This window comes from Drosophila nasuta, unplaced genomic scaffold, assembly GCF_023558535.2.
Source record: "Drosophila nasuta strain 15112-1781.00 unplaced genomic scaffold, ASM2355853v1 ctg140_pilon, whole genome shotgun sequence".
In the NCBI taxonomy this organism is placed as follows: Eukaryota; Metazoa; Arthropoda; class Insecta; order Diptera; family Drosophilidae; genus Drosophila; species Drosophila nasuta.
The window spans coordinates 21,466-34,403 of record NW_026869379.1 but is presented as its reverse complement, the minus strand read 5'-3'; the positions used below and the strand labels follow the sequence as shown (position 1 = coordinate 34,403).

General features: G+C 40.2%; 1 pseudogene; it reads left to right on the top strand.

Annotated features, from left to right (window-relative positions):
* The first annotated feature begins 10,403 nt into the window (after positions 1 to 10,403).
* Positions 10,404 to 11,207, top strand: LOC132797521 (putative nuclease HARBI1; annotated as a pseudogene).
* Positions 11,208 to 12,938: the final 1,731 nt, after the last annotated feature.

Sequence of the window (12,938 nt, the reverse complement as noted above, 5' to 3'; positions counted from 1 at the left end):
ACATAGTGTGGAATCCTTGGTGTTTCTATGTCACCTACCCTCGAGAGTAGAACATTTCTAGGTGTGCTATCATCGTTTTGTTGTAGTTTGGGCATGCTCGTGCTCAGGGAGTCAGCTTTGTTTGCTTCCATGGTGTCAGCCTGCTTAGGTGGTGTTCTAGCTGTTTTCGTGTTTTTGTTGAAGATATTTTCTTCCATCTCTTTCTCTTTTGTTTGTGTGGTTTTGTTGTTTGTATGTTCATTCTATATGGGTCCAAACTTTAGGCCGCTATCTCCTCGCGTATGTACAGTTACCTTGTTTCGTCCCCATGGGTCCCTTTGCAAGCAGTGAGATCCATGCGATGGGTGGGTTGATGCGAGCTCTTATGGAACTCGTATTCAGAGCCAGGACGGCGTTAAGCAGGAGTGAAACTCAACTGCACCTGTACCATCAAATCAACGATGATCACGAGTCGAACGTACCTAAAGACTCGCTACGTTTTAATAGGGCGGAGGTAACCTTGGCATTTGCCCATCAGCCATTTCGCCAGGGGTTCAAGCTGGGTACTGAAGTGAAGGATTGCCTTGGTTATCAGCGAGCGAATCTTCTTTTGTGTCTCCCGATCCGGAGAAAGACATGTTTGATAGCCGTCCAATGTGGAGCAGACGCTAACCAGCGTGCCGCCCGACTCGGGAACAGACGCGTGCTGGATTTTTACGCCTTCTCACCTTAGCTAAGAAGCTATCGGATGATAGCTGCTTATTTGCCAGGGTCGCCGCGAGGAGGCGGTGAGATGCTTGAGACACGTTAGTATGGATCACGCTGGACTTTGCCAAGTTAAAACCGATCAGACGCTTTGCCATAAAACAATGGCTCCGACCCCATAATAATAATAATAATAGTAATAATAATAATAATAATAATAATAATAATAATAATACTAATAATAATACTAATAATAATAATAATAATAATAATAATAATAATATATAATAATAATAATAATAATAATAATAATAATAATAATAATAATAATAATAATAATAATAATAATAATAATAATAATATATAATAATAATAATATATAATAATATATAATATAATAATATAATAATAATATATATATATATATATATATATATATATATATATATATATATATAATAATATAATAAATAATAAATAATAATAATATATATATATATATATATATATATATATAATAAATAATAAATAATAAATAATAAATAATATATATATATATATATAATAATAATTGTTATATATACTGAAATTAAAAACTTTAAAATCTCTCCTCACTAACAATAATACTATCGTACATTATTATACTAATAATAATCTGGCAACTCTGTAATCACCAATACATACATATTCAATAAAGTCAGTTCTTATGCACACATCACGCAACGCATACACAACATTATTGGCGACGAGGAGAAAAATTCAAAGAAAAACAAAAGTGAATCGTGTCGCGTAGTCGTTGATATTCATCAAGATGCCGGCAGATGACAACTTAATACAAGCAATTCTTGCTCAACAGCAAGAATTTACAACAGCGATATTAGAGCAGCAACGCAATTGGATGCAGGCAGTATTAGAAAAGAACGCAGCTCAAGTGTGAGTGATTCAAGCCACGCGGGTGAATCTCTATGTCCTCCATTTCATGTATTTGACAAAGAAATACAAAATTGGGAGTCATATCTCCAACAATTATCGCAACATTTTAACGCATATTCGGTCAGTGCAGATCAAAAACAAAAAGCTTATTTTCTTTCGTGGTGTGGTGTAACAATATTTGAACTCTTAAAAAATCTGTTCGGCAGTAACAATTTGAACACATATACATACAAACAACTCACAGACAAGCTCACAGATCATTTCACAACGAAACGACACATTGTGGCAGCTCGGTACGAATTCTTTAAAAGAGGAATGCAACATTCACAAACACATAGAGAGTGGGTAGCCGATTTACGCGGGATCGCTCGTGAATGTCAATTTGTATGTAAGTCGGAAGGTTGTTTGTCAAAATATGTAGATGAAATGATACGAGATCAGATCATAGTACATACTCCATACGATGCAGTTCGTGCATCTGCTCTTCAGAAGTCACAGCCAACTCTGGAAGATGTGCTCATAGTTGCAGAAACCTATGAGACAACGACAAAACCGTAGCAACGCTGAAAGAAAATGTTGAAAAAAATATTCCACTTAATGCAGTAAACGCGTATTCAAAGAACTCGAGAGTTACCAGCTCAAACAAAAACGCATTAAAATCGTGCTCGGGTTGTGGACATTCTCACAAAAGAGAGAAGTGCAAGTTTCGCGATGCTGAATGCCATAAGTGCGGTAGAAAAGGACATATAGCTGTCGTCTGTATGTCAAAGCAAGACAAAACACAGTTGCGAAATAGATTCCAAGGCCAAAAACAAAACAAAAGCGAAACAAACGAAATAGAAGCGGTAGAAGCAGTGAACAGTATTACAGGCGTAGTAAAAAGTGAAATGAACAGAAAAGTCATTGATCTTGAAATACTTAAACAAGTGATTTCATTTCAAATGGACTCAGGAGCAACAGCTTCTGTAATTAATTCAAATACATATGCGCTTTTAAACAAACCAGTATTGCACAAGTGCTCGCGAGTGTTACATGCGTTCGGACATACACCAATTCCGTTACTCGAGAGCTTCACACTGTTGCGAAGTGTGGCAAAATGAAAAACAAATAATCATAATTGTGGCAAATGTGGAAAATTCGACCAATCTTTTCGGAATGGATTTATTCAAAACATTCGGGTTTGATATAATGCCAGTGTCGAACATTAATGAAGTGCGCAGTAACGAAGTAAGTGACATCTGCAAAAATATAAAGACGTATTTGAGTCAGCAATGGGAGCTATGAAAGACTTCAAAGCCAGCATAGTCCTAAAATCGTCAGCAACACACAAAAGCCGCCAAATTCCTTTCGCACAAATTGAGCAATTCAAGGCAGAAGCAGACAGATTCCACAAGCCGGAATATGGAAACCAGTCAAGTTCAGCAATTGGGCATCCCCAATTGTTCTAGCACAAAACCAGGTGGAGCAATTCGGATTTGTGGCGACTTTAAGCAAGCAGTAAACGCACAAATCGATGTGGAACAGTATCCGTTGTCTACAAAGGAATCTCTATTTCATATCATCCGTCATGGTAAGCAATTCAGCAAAATAGATCTCAAGGATGCTTATCTACAAATGGAACTGGATGAGGAATCCAAGAAAGTCATGGTCGTAAACACACCGCTGGGGCTTTTCCAATATCAGTGTCTTCCATACGGAATAGCCAGCGCACCAGCAATCTTTCAAAGGTATTTAGCGCAACTTCTAAAGGGGACAGAAGGTTGTGGAAATTATCTGGATGACATCATCATCTCAGCGCCGACCAGTGAAGAACATTTAAAGAGAATAGACCAAGTTCTAGCAATCCTTCAAGAAAATGGAATTAGATGCAAAATGGCGAAATGCTTCTTTTCGAAGATGAAATTGAATATTTGGGACGGAGAATTAGCGCACATGGAATTCTTCCAGACAGCTCAGGCCTAGAAACCTCCTGAGAATCTGCAGCAATTGGAAGCATTTATGGGTAAAGTAAATTACTATTGCAACTTTATTCCAAATTATTCGCAATTGGCTGCTCCCATGAACCAACTTCGCAGAAAAATGTAGACTACACGTTTGGACCTCAGCAGCAACAAGCATTTACGGATTTAAAGTCGCACATTATCAATGCAACGCAACTAGCCCACTTCGACGAAAATTTACCGCTAATACTTGCAACTGATGCATCATCTTTTGGTATTGGAGTAGTGCTTTCCCATCGTCAGCATAACGGCACAGAAAGACCAATAGCCTTCGCTTCAAAAACTTTAGACAAGCACCAGGTGAAATACAGCCAAATCGAAAAGGAAGGACTTTCTATAATCTTTGGAGTAAAACGATTTCACCAATATTTATATGGAAGAAAATTTACGTTGATTACAGATCACAAGCCGCTTGTAACTATTTTCAATCCTGGCAAGCATCTTCCTTCGATGACATCAAATAGGTTGCAACGTTGGCCTATCATTCTTATGGCATACACCTTTGAGATTCAATATCGTGCCACAGCAGCACATGGCAACGCCGATGCTCTTTCACGCCTTCCAGTAGGTATGACTCAGACTTCGACAAAGAAGAGGAAGCCTGCAACACGGTTCTTGAATCGTCACCGCCCATTAATGCTGACACAATTCACAAACACTTAAGCAACGACAAAGTTCTCAAACAAGTCCTACAATTCGTCACTAAAGGCTGGCCAGAAAAACTTCAACCGAGTCAAAACAATTTGTTGCCATATTTCAATCGTAGGTTTGCTATCACTACTAACCAACAACTACTTTGCTTACACACAGATGCCAGTCGTGTAATTATACCAGCCGATCTTCGCGCCCATATTCTGCAGCTCCTGCACGAAGGACATTGGGGCATTGTTCGTATGAAACAGCTATCCAGGCAACATGTTTGGTGGCCTACCATTGACCAAGACATCAAAAATCTTGTCAATTCTTGCACCATTTGCAAATGCAACAATCCAGCACCGCCGAGAGAATATCACAGTTGGCCGGAAGCAACAACAGCTTGGGAACGTATTCACATTGACTTCGCGGGACCAATATTTGACGCCATGTGGCTAATTTGCGTAGACGCTTTCTCACAATTTCTATTTGCTGTTCAAATGCCGTCTACTACAACCGTCCACACAATTGCAGCACTATCCTCAATTTTCGCAATTGAGGGATATCCAAAACAATAGTGAGTGACAATGGACCACAATTTACTGCTGACGCCTTCGCAGTATTTTGCAAACAAAATGGAATACAGCACATTACTACAGCACCGTTTCACCCCGCATCCAACGGATTGGCAGAGCGTTTTGTACAGACTTTCAAATTTTCTGTAATGAAAAATTTATCGGATGGTTTGACAGTTCGAGAAGCAGTGATCAAATACCTCGCATCCTACAGGTTTACACCAAATGCCCAAGGAAAAACTCCTGCGGAATTAATACACGGAAGACCAGTTCGAACATTATTGAGCCAAATATTTGAGAAGCCTGTGCAACACAAACATGAAGACACCAAAAGTGGATTGAAGGAATAATTGATCGTACAGTCGGGAAAATGATGTACATAGTTCGCATCAAAAGTGGCTATGTTAAACGCCATTATAATCAGCTCAAATCAAGATTCTCAAATGATAACGACGATGACAAATCAACCGATTTCTGGTTTGTACCTGACATCCCTACTAAAAGTGCAGAGTCTCAATACCAACATGAACCGTTAAGCTCATCATCCGCTCAGAAACGTGCCCTGATACACCAGCAACTGTAACCCAACAGACCAAGGAAGTTCAACCAACAAGACGTCCATCGGGAATACCAGTCCGCCAAAGTACACGAGTTCGCCAAGGAGTTAACCGATTTCAGCCAAAAGATTTTAGAAAATCAAAAACTAACAATCGCTCTTAATTTAGGAGGAGATGTGTTATATATACTGAAATTAAAACTTTAAAATCTCTCACTCACTAACAATAATACTATCGTACATTATTATACTAATAACATTATCAGGCATGCTCCGGTTTTCGTTTTGGAACCAAAACCGAGATTTTCGTTTTTAGGTGCTCCGGTTTTCACAAGTTTTAGTTATCGTTTTGCTATCGAAAAGTTTCATTTCTCATCATTTCTTGCTGCCGAAACAGCTGATTTGAGGTTTGGTCAGCAGCAAACAACGCGAAAAAATGCCTTTTTATTTTCAATTGCATCTTTTGAAGCCAAAAGAAAGCAAAAGTTATTTGACTTAAGAAAATCTAAGCAATTAAGATGTAATACATGTGTTTTAATATGTCTGACGACCGGTAAGTCAAACGAGTGCAGACGTGTTTTATTTCACTTTGTGCTCCGGAAGACAACCAATTATAAAAAAAACCCTATATCAATCAAGACAAACGGTGAAAAGACGCTTAGTGCGATGAAAAGTCGCAACTTACTTTTATTTTGTGTTTAAAACTAGTGCACTTTTGTAACTCATAATAATAATAAACATAAAAATCAACATAAAGTAAATAAGGTGATAAACCAAAGCGAACTTCGGTCGCAGCGCCAACGTCAGCTAGACGAGCGTCGGCGCTCTCTTAGCAATGCATACTTCACTTTCGTGTCGACAGATGCAGACGAATCAGCAAAACAAAAGCTTCTGCCGATCAACCGCGAGCGTTAACCCCAACACCGAAAAACGAACTCAAGCCTACTCTCAACGAAAAGGCGCACTCTCTCTCTCCGTCTGCGTTACCGACAGCACAAAGCGAGGTAAGCGATAAATGTGTTTCCCCCCTTCCTTGCTTTGCCTCGCCCCAACTGCACACATGTCTGGCCACGGTTACTAGCACAGTGACGTCAGTTGCAACTGTAAATGCAATGACGACAACAACAACATCAGTTTCGTCTGTATACCCGATACCGTCGATCGTTCCACCTGCTGTGTCAGCTGAGTTAGCACTGACAAACGCACCAAGTAAAAGCAAGGTTCCACCATACAGACTGGCATGGATCGCTACGTAAACATTAAAAGAAAACAAAGTCCACAGGGTTCGAAAATGGGTAATGTTGCAAAAATCAATCGGGCTTCCTCCGATCAAGGAACTATGCAGAGCCCTAATACAGCAAATAGATTTGAAATTTTGGCTGACATCTCCAACGAAATGCCTTCTACAGTCACGGATGCGGACAAAAGCAAAGCGAAGTCGCCTCCGCTATACATCCGAGAGAAAAATTCTAACAACCTTGTGAACACAATTATCGATCTTATTGGTAAAGATAGCTTCCATGTAATCCCCTTGACTAAAGGAGACATTCATGAAACCAAGGTCCAAGTGAAAAGCGAAGAAAACTTCAGAAAATTGACGGAGCTCCTAAACGCCAAGAAAAAAGTTACTATACTTATCAGCTAAAAGTAGCAAAGGACAACAAGTGGTCATAAAGGCATCGAACCAGATGTTACCACTACTGAGTTTCAACGTAAAACCGTTATAAATATCCGCAATAGAAACAAGCAACCGCAACCTCTCTTCAAAGTGGAACTCGTCCCTGACTCCAAGGCCCTCAAGAAAACGAAGTACATCCCATCTACAAACTTCAGTTCTTACTGCACCGCAGAATTACAGTCGAAGAGCCGCACAAACGTAATGGCCCGGTCAGTGCGCAAATTGCCAAGAATACGGACACACTAAATCTTACTGCACACTCCGCTCTGTATGCGTAGCTTGCGGAGGACTGCATACATCTGCTGAATGTAAAGCACAATAGGACCCAACCACTAAAAATGTAGTAACTGTGGAGGAAACCACACCGCAAACTACAGAGGCTGTCCAGTATACAAGGAATTAAAAGTCGTATTAACCATAAAGTCTTAACAACGCGATCCCACAACGCACCATTAATACCCTCCAAACTCACGCCTGAAGTTTTCGTCAGCAGCCAGGTCATCACTCGGTAGTTCCAACGTAACAAAAACGTAAGCTTTGCAAGCGTTATAAAATCGAATCAGGCGAGCCCTGCTTGCATTGACCAATCACCACCTACAATCCCTTACCAACCCGTAGAGCACAAAGAATATAAAATGGAAACGATGATACTCAGACTGCAACAAAGCATGGAGGAATTCATTGCTTTTATGCGAACACCATGCAAAGTCTGATGACAAATCAAAATATTTTGATTCAGATGCTCCAAAACACTCTATCAAAATAATCAATGGCTCCCCTACGCATTGCACTGTGGAATGCCAACGGCATTGGAATACTGATTAAAACCGCATTAAACACCACTTCCACAATGCGTTTGCAACTAGCTATCTGCAAGCCACATCTATCATTATACAGTTGGATTGTCACAATATAACACTAGCCGCGTTATACTGTCCTCCTCGCTTTACGATATCCGAAGCCCAATTTATTGACTACTTCAACTCGCTAGGCAACTACTTTATAGCAGCAGGGGACTATAACGCTAAGCACACGCACTGGGGATCTCGCCTCGTGTCCCCGAAAGGAAGACAGCTGTATCAAGCAATTATAAAATCTAGCAACAAGCTTGACTGCGTTTCCCCTGGTTCACCAACTCACTGGCCTAGTGATCCAAGAAAATTGCCAGACTTGTTTGACTTCGCAGTTACAAAAACATCCCACGTAATCTGATTAGCGCCTGTTCTCTACCGGATCTATCATCAGACCACTCGCCTGTACTCTTTGGCCTAAACCAACAGCCAGTTAGTAATGACAACCCCGTCATGCTAACCTCTAACAGCACAAACTGGCTCAAATTCAAAAATACATAAGTTCACACATTGAACTTACACCACGGCTAACCGACGAAGATGACATCAACAGAACCGTAAACAATATCGAGACAGTTTTGGCTTCAGCGGCTCGAATCGCAACACCACGTAGGCAAAATATAACACATAACACCAAGCACACGAATGCAGAAATAGAGCAGTTAGTTCTGGCAAAGCGTCGCTCCCGGCGCGAATGGCAATTATCTCGATCGCCATCTGCAAAATAACAGTTAAAGAAGCTTCACGTCGACTCACCCAGGCTCTACGACAAGAAGAAGACAGATTCATACAGCGCTATATAGAGCAACTATCTCCAACCAGCTCAAAATTTCCACTTTGGAAAGCTCACTCAACACTGAGCGCACCAACAGCAACGGTTACGCCAATACCCTGGACCCTGCAGGTTGCTGGGCCCGAAGCGACAAAGACCGAGCCGACACATTCGCTGCCCACCTTCAAAATGTTTTCCAGCCAAATCCAGTAACAAACCTGCCTAATATACGTTTACAAACAGAAGTAGACTTCCCTATGGCCGAACCAATTGTATTTCGAGTATGTGAAGTCATAAAAATTATAAAGAGCAGCTGCAACCGCGAAAATCTCCGGGCTGCGATCTAATAACACCAAAAATGCTTATTGAATTCCCACTATGTGCTGTTGACAAGAATCGGCTGCTTCCCGAAGAGGTGGAAAAAGTCAATCATCATAATGATACCAAAGCCAGGAAAAGACCACATTCTCACCTCCTCATACAGACCAACAAGCCTACTTTCGTGTCTATCAAAACTCTTTGAGAAATGCCTTTTAACCCGTATCATACCATACTTAAGAAGACATAATAGTATCCCAGCACATCAATTCGGTTTTCGCGAAAATAGGGAGTACTGCACTGCGGTATTTTTGGACGTCTGTCAAGCATTCGACAGAGTATGGCTTGACGGCCTAATGCACAAAATCAAAATAATGCTCCCTAATTGCACACATAAACTCTTGAAGTCATATCTTTACAACAGGATATTTGTAGTGAGATGCAATACCGTCATGTCAGCTGAACATTATATCGAAGCTGGTGTTCCTCAAGGCAGCGTTCTCGGGCCGACTTTATATCTACTCTACACTTCTGATATCCCTACGAGTAGACAACTGACTATGTCTACGTTTGCCGACGACACCGCGATCCTTAGCCGATCTAAATTTCCACAACAAGCTTCAGCGCAAGACGCTGTAGAGAAATGGCTCTCAGACTGGCGTATAAAGTAAATGAGCAAAAATGTAAACACGTAACTTTTACCTTAAATAGACGAAATTGCCCCAACCTTACACTAAAACAACACCGTGCTTCCCCAATCAGATGAAGTAACGTATCTTGGCGTACATCTCGACAGACGGCTCACCTGGCGCACGCACATTGAAGCTAAACGAACTCACCTAAGGCTGAAGGCAAACAGTCTGCATTGGCTTATAAACTCCCGCTCCCCCTTAGTCTGGATTACAAGGTCCTGCTCTACAACTCCGTTCTGAAACCAATCTGGACTTATGGCTCTCAGTTGTGGGGAGCGCCAGCAACAGCAACGTAGAGATCGTGCAGAGAGCCCAATCAAAGATCCTTAGAACTATCACCGGGGCACCGTGGTACGTTCGGAGTGAAAACATTCAGAGAGACTTGAATATACTTCCCGTCCGAGATGAAATAGCACAACACATGGAAAATTACTACATCAAGCTGTCGAACCATCCAAATCACCTCGCTAGAGCACTAACATTAGTATGCAGCCGTTCCGCCTTTTTCGTAACGACCGTCCTATCCAGCGACAATTACTAGGACCGCCTACCATAAATACAGTTTAAGAAACTGTTAGAATAATGTAGTATTTTTAAGATTTAAAATGTGTTTAAACATTTTGTTAGTCTCGTAAGAGAAGATTCAAAATATAAAACATACAGTAATAAAAAAAAAAAATTTAGGATTGATAAAGACACTTTTAAAACATATTGGAGACAGTCAAGCCACATTTAAAAGTAACCACACTGTCTCACTCTATGCAATTGGCTTCTGTATTGCGATATCTTGCTACTGGGTGTTATCAGTTCTCAATCGCCAAGGACCACCGTTGCTGGACAGGCTTCTTTGTCAGGACACAATTTGCCTTCAGATGTCTAGCCTGCAAATGCGGAAATCTAGCGAATACTTCTTTAGCAAACATCAACTGCCAAGAATAGTCGCCTGCGTGGATGGAACTCATATAAAAATAGTGAAATCTGTAAATAATGCCTCTGTTTTTTTAACAGAAAGGGCTATTACAGCATGAACGCCATGGTTGTAAGTAGAATGTCTAAATTGGTTATAGTTACGTTAAGATTTTACTCTTACCTACAGGTTTGCAACTTTAATATGGAGATTATCGCTATTGATGCGACGCACCCCGGATCCTGTCATGATTCTTTCATTTGGAATTATTCAAGCGCCAGGGAATATTTGTCGAGAACAATAAATGAATATTTTGTTTTGGCAGACTCTGGCTACGCACAGGGGAGAGTTTTGTGTTAACTCCTACAGGAGCGCAGAGATGGGGACGCATCAGCATCGATTTAATTTAAGACATGCTGCAGCCAGAAACAATAGAACGAACAATTGGTGTTCTTAAAAGCCGTTTCCGTTGTTTACAACGATGCTTAAATTATCAGCCAATTTTGTGCTGCCAAATTATTAACGTATGCTGTGCTTTGCACAACATATGTAGAAGACGGAATTTGCCATCTGTACGCGACGAAATTTCTCTATCTCTGCCAATATAACAAAATAAATAAACAAATTATTCATTTTAGTTATTAAAATGTATTTATTCTTATTTTTTTAAAATTTGTTCTAACTTTAAGAGTAGCTCCTTTTTAAATTCAAGTCTTCATGTCTAAGAGTTTCAATTTTTGGAAATGCTCCTTTTTAAATTCAAGTCATCTTGTGTAAGACTTTCCATTTTTGGAAATGCTTAGATATTGTTGAATCAATTGACTACATTTCTCTACTTGAGCTACGCACAGACTCTGCAAATCAAACTCAGCAGCTGTGCGGCGACGCTTGCGGCTCGGTTCCTCCTCCTCTGTGGCTATCTTCTCGGCTTTTCCTTAGCCACCTCTTCTTCTATCATGGTGGTTGGTGCTCCATATGCCACAGCACCAACTCCTCGACCATCTCAAAGAGCCCGCAGAGCTTTGCCAAGTCCTCCTCCATGGCTGTCAGCGGTTGCTGGCAGTAAGGACCCCGCCCGTAGCCCTGACCTCTGCCTTATTTGGGCAATTTTCTTGCGAATATTCGCCTTCCAATCGCACCAAACCTGGAATGTAATATTATAATATATTAGTTTGTCATAATTCTGGGGATACTCATACCTTTTCCATCCCGCAACATCTTTAATTGAGGCCCAACTGCGTTTAATGCGCCGGCAAGCTCGCTCCATTTAGCTTCTGCAGCCACACGATCGCCTTTGGCGAATCCACGCGCCATACTTTCGTTATCCTGCATAAAATTAAGAATAACTTCATCCTGAAATGTTGATTTGGGTTTTCCCCTGCAAACAATATATTAGTATTGTGGTAGTTAATAAAACAACACGAATTGTAGCTTAGCGTCCGATTTATTCTGCTGCTCGATCAAGACTGACCGCGTAGCTTAATTATGTTATACATAGAATGTGAAATAGAATGAGAGAAAAGATAAAGAGAGCCAATATCGAGAGAGAGAGAGTTCGGATAGCCGAGAGAGCATCGAGTTAAAGTATATGTATGTACGTGTGTGTAGGCACACGTCCTACTACAACTCGGCCATCCTGCGAACCAGATCTCCTGATCTTGACTTTACAAAGAATAAAAATAAATCTTAACTAATACTTTTACTATTATTTCGTACAGTAAAATATTTTTATACATTTTTACTTATTATTTAATTCTTGCCTGATTAAATCATCGAAAAGTTTCTTCCATGTAAACATGGAAGTAGCCATTTTTCAAATCTAATTTTGTGAATGTTGCTGAGTTTACTAATTTGATAAATCTTTGTTGTTCTTAACTATTTTCTTCTAATAATTCCATAAAGTTTTTTTCATTTAATCTATCGCCCTTAATAAATTGATCCTCTAATAGTTGTGATTTAGCATAACAATCTCGTAACAGTTGTGGTTTAGCATAACAATCTCGTAACAGTTGTGTTATTTCCTAACAGTTTGTTTTCATTATTCGCTCTGTTATCGTTAACAGTCTGTGCTCCTAACAGATGTTGAATAATAATCTATGTTCCTAACAGTTGTTGCATGACAGTCTATGTTCCTAAAGTTGTTGCCTGACAGTCTGTGTTCCTAACAGATGTTGCCTAACAGTTGATGTCCCTAACAGTTGATGTCCCTAACAGTTGTTGCATAACAATCAGTGTTCCTAACAGATGCTGCCTAATAATCTATGTTCCTAACAGTTGTTGCCTAACAGTCTGTGTTCCTAACAGATGTTGCCTTGTGATGAAGCGATCTTCTCCCAAAT